The sequence below is a fragment of the Grammomys surdaster genome, unplaced genomic scaffold (assembly GCF_004785775.1).
Source record: "Grammomys surdaster isolate TR1022 unplaced genomic scaffold, NIH_TR_1.0 125861, whole genome shotgun sequence".
Taxonomy (NCBI): Eukaryota; Metazoa; Chordata; class Mammalia; order Rodentia; family Muridae; genus Grammomys; species Grammomys surdaster.
In genome coordinates this window covers 2723463-2746041 of record NW_021620687.1, presented here as the reverse complement: position 1 = coordinate 2746041, position 22579 = coordinate 2723463, and the positions used below count along the sequence as shown (strand labels likewise).

At 44.7% G+C, this 22579-nt stretch overlaps 1 long non-coding RNA gene across 3 annotated transcripts in view; it reads right to left on the bottom strand.

The window, feature by feature from the left end:
* Positions 1–21276: 21276 nt before the first annotated feature.
* The window catches only part of LOC114640967, a 3253-nt gene continuing 1950 nt past the window's right edge, over positions 21277–22579 (bottom strand). For all 3 annotated transcript variants that reach the window (XR_003714229.1, XR_003714231.1, XR_003714230.1), the window contains one exon: positions 21277–22579. This exon is cut by the window's right edge and continues 348 nt beyond it. This is a non-coding gene — a long non-coding RNA (uncharacterized LOC114640967).

The following is a 22579-nucleotide window of genomic DNA, read 5'->3' as shown; positions in this document are numbered from 1 at the left end:
CATCGTCCCACAAGTTCGCTCTTCTTAACTCTGACCTCAGTTCTTCAGACACGTCAATAGGAGTGTTTCTCTCTCCATGACCAAGAGTTGGCTTTATCTGGGGACGTGATTTCACGGTAGTAGGTCTCAGAAAGGCTAGTCTAGACATAATCTTCCAAGCTATTCACTTAGTGTGAGAAACGGAACTAGTGTATACATAAAACTAACACGTGTCAATAAAGCCAACGTGCTAACGTCATCGTAAAGTCGTTGAGAAATGAGGCGAAGCTCACTTTTCTCCAGGCATTTCTGTGCTTATCACAAAGCACCCCTGGCTCCAATAGCAGGTGGATACATAAATAAAATGTGGTATATTCTCCCAACACAATATAATTTGGCAATAAAAAGGAATAAAGTTCTGATAAACACTACAACATGGACAGAAGCAAATTATAAAAAATGGTTCTCTTCATATAAATGGTCAAAGGTAGGCACATCTATAGACCTGGAAAGTAGGTGAGTGCTGGCCTACGCCTGAGGAGAGGGTGAGGAGTGGGGGAGTAGGAAGTAATTATTAAAAGGTGTGGAGTTTCTTTGGAGAATGATAAAAAAAAAAATCCTAGCTCTGTGACTGAACAAAGACAACCTGATTGTATAATTTAGGCAGGTAAATTGTATATATTGAATTATTATCCAAAGGCAGCTGCTTTGAATCATTTAAAAGGCATCTCTGAGGTGGCTTGTGGAGTACAACCAGACTGAAACCTTCACAGCCTTGTATTTTCATGTGAGCACATTGTTCTGAAGGTCACGTCTCTCTCATAGTAGATGGCAGAAGAGTAAGAGAACAGGCAAAAGTCAGGTCACCAAAGAGAGAGGGCTGAGAAACATAAGTAGAAAGGATAGAAATAGGGGGGAGAGAAGAAAAGGAAGCCCACCCTGTACAGAAGCTCCGGGGATCCTGGCTAAGGTTCCCTCCCAGCATTTCCAGGAAGTGCTGAGAGTACTTTTTCTGCATGCAAATCCTCACCCCTCCTCTGCCTTTCCTCCGAGTCTCTTTAGAATTCTTCCTAGGTTTTTTGGGGGTCCCTTTCTGCTGTGGGGACCTATGAATGTTTCCTCCTTTGACTGCAGTTCTGTGTGCCTGGGGACAGCCAGAACGCCAGTCTACTGGCTTCGTACAGAGTCTCCTGCCTGAGCCTGGGACTCCAGCCAGCAGCAGGTTGTGGAGTCTGCAGCAGAGAGAGGGCAGATTGCTGGAGTTTGGTCAAGAGAACAGATGTGTGTGATGGGCCAATCTGACCACAGAGAGACATTTCCCTGCACCTTCTAAAGGTGCACAATTGCCTGGGTGAGCCAAGGCAATTTGATATGCATTACCTGCTTCATAAGCACAGAGGGCTGGAGCCCTTCCTCCCGTAGGCTGTGTGAGCTAGGTAGAAGGGGAAGCCAAGTGCCTTGGAAATGCTGTAGCAGCTTTGGGGAAACACATGTCCATGGAAAGAGCCCAACAGTGTACTAATGGCCTAGCCGTTACCACACCCTGGCCAGAAGTAAGAAGCTATTGATCGTCTGTTCACTCTTCATTTCAAGGCGAGACTGGCGCCATCTTTACAGGGGAAGGGGAAGGAGACAGGACAGGACACACAAACCTTCTACTTTGTTTAAAGGAGCCTCTCCATGACTTTCATTGTCTTGCCCAACACTTGCTGGTGTCTACCTCCTTTACAGTGCCTGTTTCTGCTAGCTGTCTCCAGAAACCAAAGAGACTTCTCTATTACCAAGACCATTAACGTGAGCTGGAGGGACCAACTGTCCTCGTCAGTGACACATGGAGGACTCCAGAGTGAGAATTTCAAGGTAGAGAGGGTACTTCCTGTGAAAGACCAGTGCCACTTTCTAACCTTCCTACCTGGAATGTATTTTTTAATCGTCTTGTTACATACACCCTGTGACTTTCAGCTGCCCAGAACCTCTTGAATCCTTGTGTTCTCCGCTCTTGGGGCACTAAACACACATTCTCTCCCATGTTTCTGCTTCCTCCACATCAAACCATTCACCACCACAATTCAGTTTGATGTAGAATGCGTGCTCCCTCAGCAGGTCTGGGAGAGGACGTTCTGGGCTTCGATTTCACTAAAGGCACACGAAGGAAAGTTTGACACAGGGTTAGGTGAGAACATACACAAAGCCATGGAGCTGACAGAGGAAAACCAACTACTACTGCTTTACCACGTGAGACACTCAGCCACAGGGTTTGGCTTGTTGTTGTTGTTTTCTTTTGTTTTCATGATGTAGAGGGGAAACTAAAAAGTCTAGGCTCATTCAAACAAGACAGACTATTTTAAAAAAAAAAGGTGATTTTTAGATACGTTAAAAACTTCTGGGGAAAACCAATAAGACCTAGAAATATGACTGAGATTCAAGCATGTCGATTCAGTCAGGTGGCAGCAACAAGACGGTTAGCTAGCACGATGTCGGTATCCGGCACCTTTCACTCAGTGTGACACGACTGCGGTTTCCCCTGTGCGGCTCCGTGCACCACAGCTCATTCCTTTCTAACATTGGTTAACATCACCTTGCGTGGATGTCCTACAATTTGCCCATCCGTTCAACCAGAAAATAGGCTCAGGATATTTTTAAATAAAAACATCACTGAAAGAAACAACCCATTCCTTTGTGAGCCTTCACCAGGCTCCAAGGTCTTGCAGAACGGAAATTGTACCTTTTCAGTCTCGTTCCTGATACATCGTTGGCTCCCAGGCCAGGGCCACTGAACAAACAAAAGAAGGAAAGACAGAATGAGGCCAGCTCTGTACAGGAGGGCCGTACAGAGAAGCCCAGTTTTGAGACACCACAGCCTTCCCCTGACGAACCATTTATTTCTTAGAGCACCTCGTGATCACGGGAGACACCAAGTGTCTTTTGTTTGGATGAGATAGGAAACTTGCAACAGAACCAGGTCTCACTGTTCACAAAGAAGGTGCAATCTTCCATGACTCAGTTTTCCCGTCTGTACTTTGTAATACTTTTGTACTACTCTGGGCTAATGCCACCAGAGTCTAGATTTGCCAGAAAATAGTCTTTGTACAACTAACTGCACTTGCTTTTCAATTGTAAATTGTCACCCACCCACAGAGGAAGCACTGGTGGGAGCTGACACACTCCCCTCAGTCTGACTGAAAGTGCTGAAAGAAGTGATCGTCTCTGGGCAGATCCAGCTGTTCTGTGGAAGAACTTTCCAAGTGTCAGGAGTCCGTAAGTCTCCCCAGAAGGCTCCCCTTTCCTGTTTCCTGGGGTGTAGATGCCAACTTCACTTGAGAAAGTAGACACTGGGAATGCAGCATTCATTCCCGTCCATGGGCTACTGGAGAGAAGTCTGAGGAGGGATGGTCTTCTCTCTCCTTGCTTCTTCTAAATTCCTGCTCCTTACTCTGCATCTTTCTCTGCTTCTCACATTGCTCCACTAAAGTGGCCAACACAGCTGACAGAGAGAAACACACAGGACTTTCAAATACAAAGCATCTCAATAAAGAAAACGTAGAGACCTGGGTGTGAGATCAGTTTATGTAAGCTATTCATTGTGTGAGTGTGCCTGCATGTATGTGCATGTGTGTACGAGTGTGTGCTGGACCGTGTGAATGAGTGTTAGCACATGTGTGAGTGCTTATGTGTGTATGTCTGTGCATGTGTGTGCGAGTTGTATGTGTGCATGTGTGTGTGAGTATGCATGTAAATATGTATTAGTGTGTGCATGTGTGAGCGTGTGTGAGCATGTGTGAGCATGTGTGCGTCTGTATGTAAGTATATACGTGAGAGTATGCATGGGTACACACATGTGCACGTATGTATACATGTATGTGTACATAGATGCATGCATATACACGTGTACATAAACCAGAGGTCAATATCAGGCTTCTTCCTTTATCTCTTCTCTACCTTATTTTTGTGAGATTTATTTCATCTCCAGTCATGTGTCTGTGTGTGGGTATATGAAGTACAGGTGCCCTCGGAGGCCAGAGGCATCAGATCCCCCTGGAACTGGTGTTGTAGGTAGTTCTGAGCCACCCAAAATGGATGCTAGAAACAAGATCTGTGTCCTCTGTAAGAGCAGCAAATGTTCATAACTTCAGAGCCATCTTCCGGTCCGCCATCTTATTTTTTGAGACAAGATTTCTCGCTAAATTTGGAGCTCACCAATCCAGCAAGCTCCAGATGCCCTTTGTCTCTGCCTACCCAGTAGATTATAGGCACCTATCATGTGTTTGGCCTAGCTTTTTACATAGATACTGGGTATCAAACACATATCTCATGCTTGCCTGGCAGGCACTTTATCCACTGAGCCCCTGTTGATGTTACTATTATTCAGGACGAGAAAGTGGGGGCCCTGTTTGTGACAGGTATTAGAAGGAGACCTCACCAGACTGGTCATAAACGGCTGCCTCCTCCCTTGCTTCCTAGGGTGGTAGAGCCAGCCAATCTCCAACCCACGTGATTGTACTTCCAGCCAAGACAATTTGAATTAATTTTGTGCATGAAATTTGGTGGCATGCGGTGCCAAATATTTAACTGAAATCAAGATACAAATTTCCCTTCACCCACTGAGTTTTGTAAATCCTGTCAAAAATGAAACCAAAGCCATTAGGCATGCCTGCCAACTCAGGCCCTCTCTGCCCCAGCTGCTCATTGTTCAAGGTCCCTTTCCCCCTGGTTGTGTCCCTCCAGCTCTGTGGTATTCATTCTGGTGTATTTATGGGTCTCCAGGCAGACCCCTTGTGCTGTTAGCTCTACTGATGTTGCCAAGTCTAAGATCCCTTTTAGGGACTGATTTTATTTAAAGAGCACCCCATTAATGGGTTTAATGGCCTCTCAATCACTTAGCATGCATTGTCAATGAGATAGAATCGATTTTCTGAGAATTCTTGTTCTGGGGGGAAAACAAACAGCCCTTGCTTCTGAATGCAATGCGGCCAGTGAACAGAGGATGAGGAACTGAGTGAGTTGCAGTCGGGGATGCCAATCGTCTCATGTGGCAACCCAGCATTGAACTGGGCACGCTAGACCCTGAGACACTCTGCCTGGCAGCTTTAGAAGAGTCCTACTGTTCATTCACAGAAGACCTGGTCCAGATCTGATACATTCTTTGGGGGTGGGGGAGGAGAGCAAAGTATGTTTCTTGTGATGGTATGTCAAATCCTCAGGCTCATAGTTACAGCTCTAGTATAGCTCATAGCCCAGTGTCCCCAGACATGAACTTAGAAAGACATCACTTTCGTTATCTAAGGCTTCACAGCCCAGCACCCTCACACATGCCTGAACTTCTGGGGAGCACTGAATTCCACCCTTGAATTGATGATAGCATTTGCTCAAGTCATGCTGGGACTCCAAATGGTGAGGTTCCAGGCAGGGATACAAGAAAGGTGGAAAGAACAGTGTCTGTCACACTCAGGATTTGACTCGTCTAAGTTAGGGTATCTTTTTGTTGTTGCCAAGCAACGTGTGCCCCTTCCTGTTCTCCTGCAACCATCCTCCTGTTAATCCCTGTCCTCAAGCTTCCTTCCAGAGCCCCAGCCTGAGCCTCCACCTCGCCGCTGCCATCCCCTGTGGCCATTCCTTGGCACTTAGTGTCCAGAATCCTCTCCAGAGAGGTGTGTACTGATTGTCACTTCTGATCTCATTTCACAGAGAAGAAGGAGAGGTTAAGGAGACAGGTCCCATCTGACAGGAAAACTTTTCTCCTCAGGTTGAACTTACTGTGTCTTCTCCCGTTTTGTCTCACTCCCATTCCCTAAGATATGCAAAACAGACCAAATCATGCCCAGTTTACGATAATACCAAGAGCACCTGTCACCTGCAAAGTGCTCATTCTGTGCCAAATGCCTCAAATTCTCCCCATACTGCTTCTCCACTCTGTTCTCTTATCAAAATTATCTCCAGAGATAGAGAAAAGGATACCATAAGGTTAAATGATTTCCTGCTGTCCCACACTCAGTTGAAAGCTTACTCTTACAAATTAAGCTCTGGGCTAGTATTTTGTGTCTGTTTTTAATTTTTTAAATCCTAATCTGGTATCATTACTAATAATGATAGCTTCAAGATAAGAAGACTGAATGTCAGATATACAAACCACCCAAGGTTGCCCAGCCTATCAGTGTCAAGGCAAGCATCTGAGACTAGTAGGCTGATATCTGTAGTCAGATCACCAGTGTCACCTCCCAAGGCCTGTGGTTTCCCCATTAAACCAAAGCTACTCTGTCCTCTCCTAAGCAATTTAGAAAGTGTCCCGTAAGTTTCTCCGAAACAGTAGTTGGAAAAGGAACAGGGGAGATGCCAGGCGGAGCTGTCTCCTCACGCCCCCACCTTGAACTGGAAGCTCATTTGCATTTGTCCTTCTGCAGTCGTTTCCAATTCCCAAGCAGAACACAATTTAACTGCAAGATTCGCCTTAACTAGGCAGCTGTCTGCCGCAGTCAGGCACCAGGCTCAGGTGCGACTCCCGGTAGGCACTCCTGAAGCACTGTGCCAGCCTCCGTAAAGCAATACAAAGTCACCTCGGAGGAATGAGACACCACTTGGATGAGACACGCGCTCCTGGGCCTGCTCATTGTCAGTTTAGAGCCGTGCTGTGGGTGCCAATCACGGCTCAATTACTCCCAGACTTGCCTGCTAAAGGTGTCCCTGTCATTTAGGGGAACTGGTTCACAGCCAGCTACCACATGTCCATGTGTCAGGTGCCAGCAGGGTTACCTGAGATATTGTGTAGGAAGGGAACAGGTTTGGATTTACTTGGACTCCCTCCATGGTGTCACCAGTCCATCAAAAAAAAAAAAAAAAAAAAAAAAAGGAGGGATTCCAACAGCCAAAATGACAGAGAGTAGAATTTAACACCATCTGATAATGTTTATGACATTATACTAAAGGCTTAAAGGTAGATAGTGTTAGTATTCTGTCTAAACTCCACCTCCACAGTCACCTGGCAACAGCCAGATAAGCTCCTCCCCACAGTTACCTGGCAACAGCTGAGTAGGCGTGCCCACTATAAAAGGGGCTGCCTGCCCCCCTCCTCTCTCTCTTGCCCCCTTACTTCGGCGCCTGCATGTTCTCTGCCCCCCTCCCCTTCCCCCTTCCCTTCCCCCTCTCTCCACGTGATCATGGCCGGCCTCTACTCCTCTACCTCTCTGCTCTCTCTCTCTCCTCTTCCCTATCTCCCGAATAAACTCCCCCTTGTGGAACTGTCTGGTCTGGCGTTATCTGTCCAAGCTACACGCAAAAATCTAACTGATAGATACCTCTTCTCCTCTGACCCAGCATTAGACAGGGGTATGGAGGACCAGTTGTGGTAAGCAAAGCAGGTGCCTTAGAAAGAGACAACCAACCAAGTCCAGGGTCTTCTGCTTAGAAGCCTCAGCTGACACTGGAGCAGGAGAAAGACTACAGAAAGTAGCAAAGAAGAATAAAATGCTGAGGGTGTCTAATCTGTGAGGCGAAGGAAATGACGAAGATGTCCTAGAGGAGAAGGAGGAGAAGGTGACAATAACCCTGGGTCTTGGGATGCTCTGGTGCCAGTGAGACGGTACCAGTGTCCAGTGAGACCAAAATGAGGTCCAGGAAAAAGTCTAGGTGATTGACAAGGTGGGTAGAGCACATTAGACAATGCTGTCAGAAAAGAACACAGTGAGCTCAGGTCAGGGAGACAGGAAGAGAGTGAGGAAAAGAGTTGATATTGGAGGCTGATATCCTGGGGATGCTTGGGAGGTTGAGGCAGGTGAAGCGAGAATAAGCCTTACAGAGGGATGTATTTCTGGACAGTTAGCATGCTGTGAGTTCAAGGAAAGGGGCTGGGGGAATACAAGGAGGAATGTGATCCTGGTGGGACAAGATTCCAGGGCAGTGAGAGAGACCAGGGATACAACAGGACACATTCACAGTGGGAAGACAGAGAAGCCCTCAGAGACAGGAGCAAGGAAAGAAATGAGGAACCACTGCAGTCATCTGGAGATGGAGATGTAGAAAGAGCTCCCAACTGGTCCCTTGACAGTGCCAGCAGGTTACAAAGGAACTGATGTGCCATCTAAATAGTGTGAGACCATTCTAAAACAATTATCTCGTGGACAAATATTGTCTTAGTGACTATTCTGTTGCTGTGAAGAGACAGCATGACCAAGGCTATTCTTTAAGAAGAAAACATTTAACTGAGTGCCTATTTACCATTTCAGAAGTTTAGTCCATTATGAATATGGCAGGGAGCCTGGTGCCACCACACAGGCAGATGTGGTGCTGAAGCAGTAGCTGAAAATTACATCCTGACCCACAGGTGTGGTGGTTTAAATATGCTTGCCCTGTAAGTGGGTGGCACTATTAGGAGATGCGGCCTTGTTGTAGTAGGTATGACCTTGTTGGAGGTCACTGTGGGGGTGGGCTTTGAGGTCTCCTAGTGCTCAAGCTCCACCCAGTGTGGAAGAGTCTCCTCGCTGGCTGCCTGCAGAAGACGGTCTCCTTCTGGCTGCCTTCGGATCAGGATGTGGAACTCTCAGCTCCTTGTCCTGCACCATGTCTGCCTGCATGCCGCCATGCTTCCCACCATGATGATACTGGACTGAACCTCTGAAACTGTAAGCCAGTCCCAATTAAATGTTGTCCTTTATAAAAGTTGCCTTGGTCATGGTGTCTCTTCACAGCAATGAAAATGCAACTAAGACAGAAGACAGAGAAAGAGACTCTGGGCTTAGAATGGACTTTTGAAACCTCAAAGCCCACCCCCAGTGACACAGTTCCTCCAACAAGGCCACGCCTCCTAATCTGTCTAATCCTCTCAAATAGTGCCACTCCCTGGTGACTAAGCACTGAGATATATAAGCCAACAGGGGGCACCTTTACTCAAACCACCACAGAGCTGCTAAAGGAGAAGGCAGGAGAGTCGACATATTCATTTTTCATCTAGACATTTTTCATGTGTTCTTATGGGGGTTTGTGTGTTTGTTTGTTTGATAAATTTGTTCTTGGTCCATCTTGTCTCCACTTCTCTCCTGACAACTTTCATCTCAATGGTTTGGTTTCTCTGCTTACCATCAATTCCACAGCCCATAGTCCTACCATGTACCCCAACGATAACCTGGTCTTCCTCTCTCGTGCTGCACCCCCTCCCCCGCTCCCACATCTTCATAGTGATGCTGTGCTCCTCTGAGCTTCAGTAAGAGTGAGAACACAAAACTATTTGTGTCATCGCTCCACTAAGGGTCTAGCAACAGTGTTTAGGCTATCGTCAAGTGAAGCTGGGAGCCCTGAGAAGCTGCTCCATTCACCCTGAGGGAAATCTCTGCCTATACAGCTAGTCTGAAACTCAGACCAATGCTATGCATTTAGGAAAGTATCACGACAGAGAGCTAAGTTGGCATCTCCTTCCCCCTCACTCTGAACCTCACTTTGACATCAGTCCTGCCTAACTTGAAAGTCTGGGTGTGCGATTTTTCAGTCCGGAGCTCAAAGAATCAGCCCAAAGGGTCTCCATGGATCAGTGGTTCTCCAGGCCTTGAGAGGTGGTTCTCAGAGCACAGTTAGCATTAGGGCTCAGATGGTTTCTGGTGTCTCTTAGGGAACTGGGCTCAGAATGCAGTCATACTGAATTTTGAGAGGGATTACGGGAAGGCATCAGGCGGTTGTGATCTGCTGTAGGTTAGCAAGACATTGGTCCTGGTTATCAGGGAAGATAGAGTACACAGGAGACAGGCCCATTCTATTCCCTGTAACTGTGTACACATCTATATCTTGAAATGAGAAGTATAATTTCTTTTTTTAAAGATTTATTTATTTATTTATTATATATAAGTACACCGTAGCTGTCTTCAGACACACCAGAAGAGGGCATCGGATCCCATGACAGATGATTATGAGCCACCATGTGGTTGCTGGGAATTGAACTCAGGACCTCTGGAAGAGCAGTCAGTGCTCTTAACCGCTGAGCCATCTCTCCAGCCCCTGCCCACAAAATCTATAATCTCTAAAGGGCACATGGACAAGGAAAGTAGCAGTAATCAATGGACACTTTCAGTAGATATTCTAAAAGTGTTACATATCAGGGTGAATGTATTTTACACAACTTTCAAAGGGTTGGGTGGTGCATTTTATGTTATAGGTTTTAACCATGATTTTAAAAAAAAGCTTAATTTTAAGGCTCTAAGAACTTCTGACTAGAATTATGAATGACAATGTCAAGCGTTGACAGGACACGGAGGAAACAGAACCCTACACAGCTCCAATGGAAAATCTTGAAATGTCTCACTCAGTTAGAGCTATATTACAATATTATCCAGGAATCCCACCTGCATAAGTGAAAATGTATGCCTCTAAGAAAGATTTAAACTAATCATCTTTTGTCAAAAGAGCTCCAAACTGGAAATAATCTAAGTATTCATCATAGACAAATGAACAAAAAAATTAAGATCCATCCAATAGAAGAGTCTCGGGATAAAATGATTGAAGTTAATACATATACAACATGCTTAAACTTCAAAAAACACTACTTAGACACGAATATAAGTGCGTGCTCACTTATTTACAAATCCAACATGGGTGATACTAGTCCATACTTAAGGAATGGAGAGCCATGGTTGATTGGACACCATAGGAAATCAGGAGTGGGGACTGACTGCAAAAAAGTCACGGGAACTGTAGGAGTGATAAAAATGCTCTGTAATTTTTATGACGGTGGTAGTTTCTTGGATACATGTGTGTGTGCGTGTGCGTGTGCGTGTGTGCACGTGCTTCGTTTTATGAAGGATAGCTGTGTAAAGTTGGCTGTGTGAAAAGAGAGGGCTCCAAGAACCTTTAGCAGATAAGAAAAGCTAAAACCTGTCTATGGTTTTCTCATCTTCCAAAGCTTCTCTTCGAATTCCTAAAAGCATTTTAATCTTCAGGCACCCTGAGCCAGTAGACTCCAGCTTCCATCAGCCAGTAGAGGGAACTCTTTCTCAGATGGAAGTTCCATCAGCCTGTAATGTGCCAGGTTAGTCTGGAAGCTGTACGGATGTGCTGGGCATGGCTATCAACGGGAGGATGTCTCACTCTGCTATGAAACTGCTGCTGCAGGGGAGTGTCAGGTCTAGATGCTGGATGTTATAGCAGCTGGGCTCTGGGGGAACCTGCTAAGAAGCCTGCAGAGTCAGCAGAGGGGCCTAGCAATGGACTTTCCCTCTGCTAAGGCTCTCTTCCTATTGTTAGCCTCCCTAGCACCCCAGGGAAGGTAGTCTGGCTGGTTTCATGTATCACAAATTTTTACTGGCACAACATTGTACCATATTTGCCAGCATTCAGTGAGCCACAGACAGCCATGTCCTCTTCAGCAAGATCAAGTTTCACCCTTGGAAGTTGTTGTCTGCCTTACATATCTGATACTCTCTTATGGTTAGACTTCTGTTTGACTAACCAATACTTGCTTAGCAAAATCGCTGATACAGTCCAGGTGTATGCAAGCTAACTTTGTCCAGATTCAGCTCAGATTGATATGCCTCCCTGTGTACTGAAGAGCTTCCTCTTGGCCTGGGCCTGGTCTCCTAGGCTCAGGAGACGCCTGTTGAGCGCACGTGTACATCAAGTATGCCGTGGTCTCAGGGATGGTTAAAAGTGGGGCATGTACCAGGATGATAACAATCAATTTATAAATTTCTCAAGTAGGTGAATGGTTTCCACACTTTGAAAGCTTTATGTTCCTTCTATCTTTTCTTTTCTTTTTACATTCTGGCTCCAATTTCTCACCTCCTGAAGATGTCACAGAGCACACGTAATTTGGTTTTTAATGAAAAGTAGACGAAGTCTTTCCATTGAGCATCGTGTGTGAGCTTTCCCAAGTCTTCAGAGGCAGTGAGAAACGGCCATCTATGTGGGAAGGACATGACTTAAAGAGTGAGTTCTGCTACTGCTTGGAAATCACTTAGGAGACAGACCGACAAGTGAGAGTGACCTCTGACCTGAGTAAATGAAAGACCCCCCAGTGCCACCATAATGAAGAAACCCCAGATTTGGTGTCTTAGAGACAGAATTTAAACCTTTAGGAATCAGTAGTTCAAAGTGAGCCATATAACCAACCAAAACAAGCCCACATAGCAACCTTAGCTGTCTCCCCATACAGCAGCTATAACCTGTCCCCCACCTGCTTCAGATTCTTATACTCAAATCTGGCTTTTATGGCCTAACTTCATGGTACAAGGAAGGGGCTAAAGGTCAAGTTCCCGGCGACGCTGCTTGTCTGTAAGCATCTTAGCATCTTCGAAGGCCTCAGTAAGCAAGTCTTTTACAGTTAACTGGGTTGTGTCATCTGGGTGGGTGACATGTTTAATCTGCCAGTTCCAAAGCCTGGTTTCCCAAAGCAAGCACGCCATTGCAGTTACCTCAAAAGGTTTAAGTGAGAGAGAATGAGAGAGGAAGGGAGGTAGGTCTTGATCAGAACACGTTCTATGCATATGCCAAATTCTCAGATAACATAAAAGAAAAGAAAACCCACATTTTAGTTGCTAGAGGGGGAAGGGTTTAGAAAACCTTGGAACTCTCAGAATGAGCCCCTTGGGCAATCTTTACTTACGTGTGTTAAAACTCAATACATCCTTTATGGTACTTCAAGGAGGCATGAAGCAGGAGCAGAAATGTCTAAGAGGAAAATGAATGAAGAGGTATGAAATTTTTCAAACTGTGGGAATCATCTACATTATAGGAAAATGTGTAAGTCAGTTCACATTACCCTGGTTTGTACCACACTTTTAATAACCCTAAATACGGGCATAAAAATCCTTATGTGTGGGCTGGCTACACTGATCAGTGGGTACAGGTGCTGGCCACCAACAATGTGAATGTGCTTAATGTCATTCTTGTGCTCTTGAAATGGGAAAAATGGACATTTCCTTTTATATATTTTACTACAATAGAAAGTATAAAGACCAATAACCAACTAACATGACATCATGTTTATGTTATGAGTTGGATACTGTTCTAAATGCTTTCTGTATGCTATTCAAGTTCATCCCTAGCAATACTATGAAGTAGGTAATGTTGTTCTTGTTTTTTGAATGAGAAAAGGGGGCCCAGAGAAGCCGTGCACCTTGCCTATAGACGTGAAGAAAGTAGCAGAGCTGGAAGAACAAATCCTACAGGTCAGGCTCCAGGGTCAGTGCTGTAAACTGCACACACTCCCTGCTGGTTGGAAGACTGTAAATGAATCACATAAAAGGAGAGGCTCAGCCAGACCTCCTTCCCACTGGCCACACTTGTAGACACATGACTCAGCCTTAGGCCAGGGCTGCCTCTGCCTGACTTTGGCTGCTCTTACAGAGCACAGCCAATGAGATGTGGTCTGATACCATTCCCATCAGACAGAAAGACATGAGATCTGTGCCTCTGACGGTGTGTGTGTGTGGGGGGAGGAGGCCTGGCTAACCATTCTTTAGATCTGTGGGATTGTATGCTCTTTAAAGTTATCTGGCGGTTACGTACCCTGAGTCCTTTGAAGTTTTAATAAAATGAGATAGCTAATGCTGTGGTGAATTATTCACTAAAATACTTGCATAACCTGGGTCTAAGGAAAGTACACAGACTGGAGATTTCAAATGTTAATGTTTTACCTGTGTGTATGTCCTGGGTTTTGACATACTAGCATATCAGTTTAGTGCACTGCTAGTAGTGGTCTGGCCTTTTGTTCTCTCTCTCTCTCTCTCTCTCTCTCTCTCTCTCTCTCTCTCTCTCTCTCTCTCTCCCTCTCCCCCTCCCTCTCCCTCTCCCTCTCCCTCTCTCTCTCTCTCTCTCTCCCCCTCTGTTTTCTCTCCCTCCTTCCCTCCTTCTCTCTCTCTCTTTCCTCCTCTCTCTCTCCCTCTCTCTATCCATCCATCCCACACTCCCTCCCTCCATCCATAACAAGGGTCTTGCATTAATCTTATTGAGAGTTTATTATGTATATCTCATTATGCGCAGTGTTCAACCCTCACATCCCCAGTCCGTACCTGAGAAAAACACATGGAACTTAAGTGACTGGTCTAGCATCAACATCAAAAATGCAGAGAGCTGCTTCACACAGGCAGCCTTGACAAGGATGTGTTATTTAAAATAGGCCATGATCTTAGGATGACCCAGTCCTTACTCTGTGAGGTCTGTTTTCTTCAGCTGTACTGGGAGGGGAGGGAGGCTGGTCCAGATGTGTGACAGATGTGTGAACTTCATTCCAGTCCCAGCCTCATCTATGTCCTTGTCTCCACATTCAGCTGATCCCACAGCAGGGCTTCCCAGGCAGGTGTCCACCAACAGGATTAGGTGAAGGTGGTTCCCCTCCATGTTGTTGGCCTGGAAACAGAGCTGAGACAAGCAGACATTGTCCCCCAGCTCCCACCACGGTTCTTCCACGGCACCCAACCCCCAGCTGCCTAGGAGTCCCCACTATCTCAGCAAAGCCTCCACGGTTTTGCACAGCTCAATAAGATGCAACAGAGGAGGAGGAGAGGAAGAAGCTCCTCGTTGAGTCTCTTCACGCTCTTCCTCCCTCTGGACTCATACAACTCCTCACAAGCCTGAACCTGTATCCATGAATAGTTATCCGCTCGGCCCAGGTGCCGAGAGAGAGAGAGAGCAAGAGAGAGCGAGAGAGAGCGTGAGAGAGCTAGAGAGAGCGAGAGAGAGCGAGAGAGAGCGAGAGAGAGCGAGAGAGAGAGAGAGAGAGAGAGAGAGAGAGAGAGAGAGAGCCCTACTTAGAATCAGTCTCCACATTCTTTAGTTTATTCCCTCCATGGCTGATACCAAACCACCCATTCATTTCTCTGAGCCCCCAGCGAGCTTTTCAAAAGTGCTAGGAATATAAACCAGGGCTCCACTAAGATCCTTACTATGACGAAGAAAATTATTACTGTTTTTCTTTCTTCTTTTCTTTCTAAAAGTTTTGTGTATAGATGTGTGTATACCTGTTTGTGTGCGTGTGTGTACAAATACATGCACTCGTGTACATGGAGGACAGAGGAGGACACTCAGTATAATGGTTTGTCACTCCCTGCCTTGTTCTCTTGAGACAGGTCTCTCACTGAAGACAGCTGGGCTGGCAAATCTCATCGAATCCTTCCCTTTTCTCTCCCTTCTTTCTGCCTCCCAGCACCTACTGGAGAGTTATGCACGGTGTGTGGACACACAACCATGCTGAGAATCTTACACAGGTGCTGAAGATTTGAACTTTGTTCTCATAGTTCCGCATCAAGCAGTTTCTCATGCCAGGCCTTCTCCCCGTCTCTGTATCTCCCCTACGAGTTTTCTTATCACATATTTCTGCTCCATGACTTCTCTAGATATCTCTTGGGATGACTTTCTACTTTCAAATAATTGAACTATAAACAGGACATATAGGTATATCCCAGTGGTTAAACACTTGCTTAGCACATAGAAGGCCCAGGTTCTATTCCTAGTGCCATAAAGGAACAGAAAACAAAATAATGATTTACCCAAGTCATCCACCACATATCCATCTAGCCTGCTGTCCATAAATGCTTCTCTTGGGGTAGACATTCTTGTTAGCATTCAAAGAACTGGAGAAAATGACACCAGATTAGCTTTGAAGTAACCTGATTAATGTTAAAGTTTACAACACCAGTGAACACTCATCTCTTTAAAGGCTGACCTCACACCCAAGTCCAACCTCTTACTTGCTGTGAAATCTTCAGAAAAATGAGTTCACCTCCCTGTACTTTCATTGTCTTGCTGTGGAAACCACAACACTGTTAGTAACTGTGTGAGCACTGAATAGTCATAACACATATGCTGTTCCGAGAGTTCCCATGAGTATTGATAGTTGTCATGGGCAAGCACAATCAAGGATTTCATGGGTGCTGTCCAAGCATCTCTCCAATTGTTGGTGTAGTCCTTGACCTACCTTTGCAGGTTCCAACAGTGCCTACCTCAGAGGACATCGTCGAAGCTTCTTGACGAATAAACAAGTAAAGTCATTAATTGAGGAAATGTCATTGGGCCATGTGACTGCCAATCATCTTTCCCCAAATAAACCATCAGTCTGCCATCAGGACACAAGGCACATTGACACCTCCACAGCCCCGAGGAGGACAGCCAAGAATAAAAATAGAAATGACTGCCAGAGCTATTAGCATATATTTATATTCAAGAATTTTTTTTATGTAAGTAAGAAAAATGAAAACAGGCTAAATGTTCATCAGCAAAGGGAAAGTTTGAATAAATGATGTAATATGAGATGTTTTTCAGCTGGTATCTATTAACATGAAAATTCTAATTGTAGTAAATGAAAAAAAATAAGTCGGATAAACAATATAATACGAAAGATTGCTTTTTAAAAATGTGTTTGTGTGATGAGAGACAAAGAAGAGGCACACAGAAATATATCAAAATCACAATCAGCCATTATGATTTATAGAATTTAGGGTTATTTAATTTTTTTTCTTCTTGGTATATTTCTGTATTTTCTAGATTTTGCTAAAAATGATAAAAAGAAAAAAAAGAAAAGAATTGCTACTGACCAAAGTAGATCTGAAATCTCAGCCCTGGAATTACTATAGCAGGAAAGAAATACCATGTCTGTCTATGCATATAGACTCTCTGGAAACCCACTTCATCATCCCTACTACATGTCCAACTGGTACAACCCACAATCACCCATCCCCACTCCGTTTGCACACTCCCACGTATTCCCAGACTGACATCACAGCACAATCTCAGTGCTGCAAAGATGACACAACCATCCCAGCTACTTGGAAACACCAAGGATCCCAACAATGTTTTACTGTCCTTCCCGGCATCTGACATCCAGCAAATACAGTGAACCTCACATAGACATATTCCCAGCTAGTAAAATACAAACCCACGTGTGTTCTCTCCCGCCCTTGAGGTGCCTGATACAAAGGAGGCATGACTGAACACCTGACTGATAAGACTGAGCAAATACGGTTTTTGAAATGGCTACAGGAAATGCTCAGGTTGGAGCTGCACAAAATGCATTCGATTCTAGCTAGGTCTGAGTAAAAGGTGAGTCTCGATTTAGTGACTCCTAGGATATTTGTTTAAGAAAAGCCATTTCATTACCTTCAAATCCACAAGGGATTGCAGTGCAATACTGAGAGTCTGAAGTGAGGTAGTAAAAAACATAAAAGGCTTTTAGGGATGGATGAGAATTATTTATAATGCGCATATTGGTCTAGTGTGATTTGGTTCTTCTGATGTGCTTTAAAATAACTGTTTGAAACAATAAAGAAGTAACTTTTATTTTTGTCAGTGGAGTCTCACAGAACATGGAGGAATCGAGGCAGAAATGGCCTATACGCTTCCTCCCTGAGATCAAACTCTCATAATATCTGAAGGTGGTATGCAAGCTACCAGTGGGGAAAGCCAATCAGTAATCCTACCAAACTGTGATGCATGTGAACCACAGCAATGACCAGCCGAGCAAGACATCCCCGCTTGTAACTTGGGGATAACCACAGCTGTGTAATTGGACTTAGCTACTCAATCAGATGCAATCCATGCCTGGAACTGTAAACCTAACCTGGCTGGAAAGAACATAGACGTTATAGGAGAACCTACTGCTGCCGTTTTCCTAAACCAATGGAATTTCTATCGGTACTTTAAATACTTACACTCAGAGGTAAGTGTAGCTCTTACCTATCATCAAAGAAGCAGCTGTTATACAATTATAGAGACTCATAACTGGTCAAAATGCAGAGAATAAGTTATCTGTGGTGCCTAGCTTTAACTGATACATCTACGTATAACACAATCCCTACACCAAAGACTCAGAGAACATCACAGAAGAAGGGTCAGGGCTGTAAGAGCCAGAGGGCCAGGAGGTCTTCTGTAAGACTGTGTCTTCTAATGTGACGAAGAAAAAAATCTCAACAAAATCTCAACACCCACAAAATCTCAACAGTGTGGTGGCTTAAAAAAGACCTGAACAATAATGAGTCCAGTTGACCCGGCAGCAGGGAAATTTTCACAAAGTTCTATCCCTAGATAAAGAGCTACAGTCAATCAATGGTTGTTGATAAAGAGAGAATTATTTTCTCCCCCGATAGTTTGTCTGATCTCAAGTGGTCAGCCCTGAACCCACAGATGTAAAAACAACATTAAATGGGCTCAGTTTCTCATTCTCTGTCTGTCTGTCTCTCTCTGTCTGTCTGTCTCTCTCTCTCATACACACACACACACCAATAATAAAGAGGGGGTTTGTGGAGGGAGACATGGGAGGAAAGGGACAGATGGAATGATACAACACAATATTCAGGTATAAAATCCTCAAAAAATTTAAAAAGTAATTTGTTCCCAATTTGCTCCCTTAGTTAGGGCAACTTTCTCAATTTTATTTTTATTTTCTCTCTCTCTCTCTCTCTCTCTCTCTCTCTCTCTCTCTCTCTCTCTGTGTGTGTGTGTGTGTGTGTGTGTGTGTGTGTGTGTGTGTTGTGCATGCTTACATATATGTGTGTTGGGATGTGCGGGGTATGTGTGGATGTGTGTCTGGGTATACATAGGAGAGAAGTTGTCTTCCTTGATCTCTTTCCATTTTCTTTACTGGTGTATTCTTTCTTTTCGTCCACGTATGAGAACAACCGACATCTGTCCGTTGAGCCACCAGACAGAGTGGCATCAAATAAACGCCATGGGGCCTGGGGACAAGAAGTATTCAGGACAAGATTTATTCTCCAACGATTAGTGGCTGCAGAAGCTTGGTGAAAAGATGAAAGCATCTGGGTGCCTGGTTGGATGGCCTGGGGTGGAGCGGGAGGAGGAGCAGGGTGTGGAACATAGCACTGTGTGAAACAGGAACACTTACTTAGCTGTCCCTCTTCCCATCCCCCGCTGGCCGAGGTCCATCACAGGCTTGTGTTTGGGCAAAGCCTGTGGGATAATCCGGAGCACAGGCTTGTCGCTCTTCTGCCTCCTTCTCCAGGACACACAGCAGCTGCCTAGTCTGAGTTATGTCTACAGAGCTGAGGGCTGATCTAGACACACCTCAGGCTAATGCCTGACCATTATTCTGATAATTACTGTGACCGTGCCAATTCTCCATGCAGCTCCCTGATCAAATCCCAAATCACCTTTGACTCATTTGAGTTCCCAAGTCCCACCCACCACCATTGTCTTTCCTTCTTGGAGTCCTCCAGTTTTCTTGTCTTGTCTTGTCTTTTCTTTTTTTTAGCATTTCTTTGGCTACCTCTTAACCCCAGGTGTGAGCCACTGGAGCTCCCAACACTCAGGTCAGCATGTCCTTTCCACCGCTCAGGCTGGTTTTCCAAACAGCTCCTTCAGAGAGCTTGGAAAACGTGCCCCTCCCCGTGGTCCATTAATTCCATCTCTCAGGTGTTCCTGTGACAAACTTTTCTATTCATTCTTTTGTTTGTTTATCCGGTGTGCACCAGGGGTCTTTCTGGGTCTTGGGGCTGTGCAGTGATCAATATGCCAGAAACTCAAGGTTCTGGATGGGATTTATAGCCTTGGCTCTTGGGTTGGTGTTTCCCCTGGATTTATATATGTTCTCGTGTATTTATTCATACCTATGAATATATGTTTGGCTCTTCGGCAAGACACGTCTGAAATACTGTCAAAGGGAGTCTGTGACCTCTAATCCATACTTTCAGGATGCAGATTATACGAGGAATGGCTTCTAGAGTTCTCTGCCACAGTAGGATAACCATAGTTAACAATGAATTGGATATTTCAAATTAGTAGTGAGATTTTTGAGCACTTTGTTACAAAGCAAGAATGCCACCTGAGTTAATAGCGCCAGTGGCCCTGACCCATCAGTATATATCACTAGCATGTATTAAATGTCATGATTGTACCTGGCAAGAAATTGTTTTTCAAAAATGTAAAAAGGAGATTTAGTTCCAGCACTCAGGAGGCAGAGGCAGGTGATCTCTTTGAATTTAAGGTCAGCCTAGCAAACATAATAAGTTTCCGGTCAGTTAAACCCTGCCTCAGAAAAACAAAGGGGGATGGACGAGACCATAAGTATATGTAACTGTATAGTCACCGTGCATTAATTAATTTAAAAATACATATTTTTGACCATGCTGAGCACACAAAGAGCCATCTCTACAAAGATTAAGAACAAAACCGTGCCCAGAGTCAGCTTTTAAAATGACACAAGCACTGGTGAGCTGGGGTGTACGTGTCCAGGATACACCCACCCCTCTTTTATCAGGTCGGTCTCTGTGCCTTGTTCTTGGGTGTTTCCAGGCTTCCCATAAGAGTTCTTTAAACAGAGCTTTGGGTGACACACACACAAAAAAAATTGAAAACGACTAGTTTTCTCAAGTTTCCCAAAGTGTTTCTATACCCAGTCTGAAGATCTTTCTGATTGTAGATTTTCTCTAGGTTTTTCGTTTGTTTGTTTTATTTTATTTTTGTTTTTAATGATTTTCTTTTCAAAACATTTTTATTGAAATTTTTTATGCAACATATTTTTATCATGTTTTTCCGTCCTTCAATTCCTCCCATATCATCTTGCTATTCACCCAACTTCATGTTCTCTCTCTCTCTCTCTCTCTCTCTCTCTCTCTCTCTCTCTCTTTCTCTCTCAAACAAAAACCCTCAAAACCCTCAAAAACAAAACAAAAAACAATAGGCAAATAAAACAAAATGAAACAAAAAGCCCCCATCACCCCCAACACACACTCACACACACATGCACACACATATACATATACACACACACATATACACACACATACACTCACGCATACACACATACACTCACCCACACACACACACACTCATATACACATATACACTCACACGCATACACACACATACATATATACACTAACACACACACACATATATACTCACACATCACACACATACACTCACACACACATACACACACATACACTCACACACACACGTACACACATATACACTCACACACATACACTCACACACATCACACACATACACTCACACACACACATACACACACTCACACATACACACACACATTTTGTGTAGGCCAAGCTCTCTGGAGCATGGAGAAGTGGTTGTTAAACCCAGTGACACTCCATAGAGTTATGATTTTCTTCATAACTTATGATCTTACTCTGTAGCCCAGGCTGGCCTGGAACTCACCATATAGCTCAGGATGCCCGAACCTTCACAATCCTCCTGCCTCAGCCTCCTACATGCTGTGATTCCAGACAGGAGTCATTGCTCCCAGTCTTTGTGATTAACTAATGGCTTGAACGATACCTGCTACACGTCATGTATGTGATTAGTAAGCAATCACAGGGGTGTGATCAATAACAAAATCTCAACCACACACGAATGCTAGGGACTAAAACCCATTTTATCTAATACCCTGAACCCATTTTATCTAATACGTAACAGGGAGGGAAAAACCAGCCCAGTTAGGGACATATCAGAAACAACAGTGAAAACTGTACACAGTTGGAACAACCTGCCATAAATTCTAAGTGATAGCATTTGGCATTTATTTAATACTTGCTGTGTTTCTACAACACAGTAGCTAACCGTGCCTTTTATCTAATTCTTCTGAACCCCCAAACAGCAGGCTTAATATCAGACTTTCCTCATTCACATACCACCATTGTGATATCTTCAAAGTGATTTCTGTGCGCTGCTTGTATAATACGTCACAGGATAGAACTCATTTGTATTTATAGACACTTATTTTAAGAGAAGACTTTGCATCACTGTCTATAAATCGAAGCCGAGAAACTCTTGCCACAGTAGCAAGTACCTATGGCATGTCTTTATGATAATGTAAATCATATTTTCCTCTATAGGTGTGGTGGGGAACATCTCTTTGGCTCCTGGCATCTCAGGCTCAGGAGGTGGTAGGGCAGTTCTAGCTGGTTCTTCCTGCCTGCCCCTCACCACCATAACCTACTCTCGCCTACATTCCTCCTAGCTCTAAGCTAGCTGGCCACTAAAATTTATAAGCTGATAACCTCTTATTTTGCATATTAATAAGAGGTTACTCGGTTTGGTTTTTTTTTTTTCAAAACCCAAATTTCAGGGCGTTCCTAGAATTTTAGGTATAAATGTAGAAGAAGTGGAGAGTCTCCCTGGCCTCACGTTCCGCGGGTGAGGTTCACCCACTTCCTACTCACAGTCAGAGCTCCTGTGGCTCTCCCCGCCCCAATGTTCCTATTTTGATCTCTCCCAAATGGAGAAACGTGCCCGTGAACGTAGCAAAGGTTCTCGGATTTAAGAGGCATGTTCTTCTCAGAGTGTGATGGCCTTCTGGGGAAGAGATGAGGTAAGTCTCCTCATTGGCATGTTCTTTACTATGGTCACACCAACAGCTCTGTTCTCCCTCTACCCAACCCCAGAAATGGGGAACAGGAAGCTGGTCATGGAGTCTGAATATCGAATGGATGTCAGTGTATTGTTCTCCACTCACGTGTGGAGGCTTTCCTCTTTTGTGCTTATTAGGCGCCTCTCCTCTCAGGGCATGCTGGAAGAGCTGTCACAGGTGAGGTTTCCCAAGGAACAGATGGGATGAGATGAGACAGCCGTGGGTACTGGGGAGCCCCAGCTGGGTGGGATATTAGGGCTGGGTGGAAGGAAAAGGTGAGCTATGCTGCATTCTCCCAGAGGCCTGGGC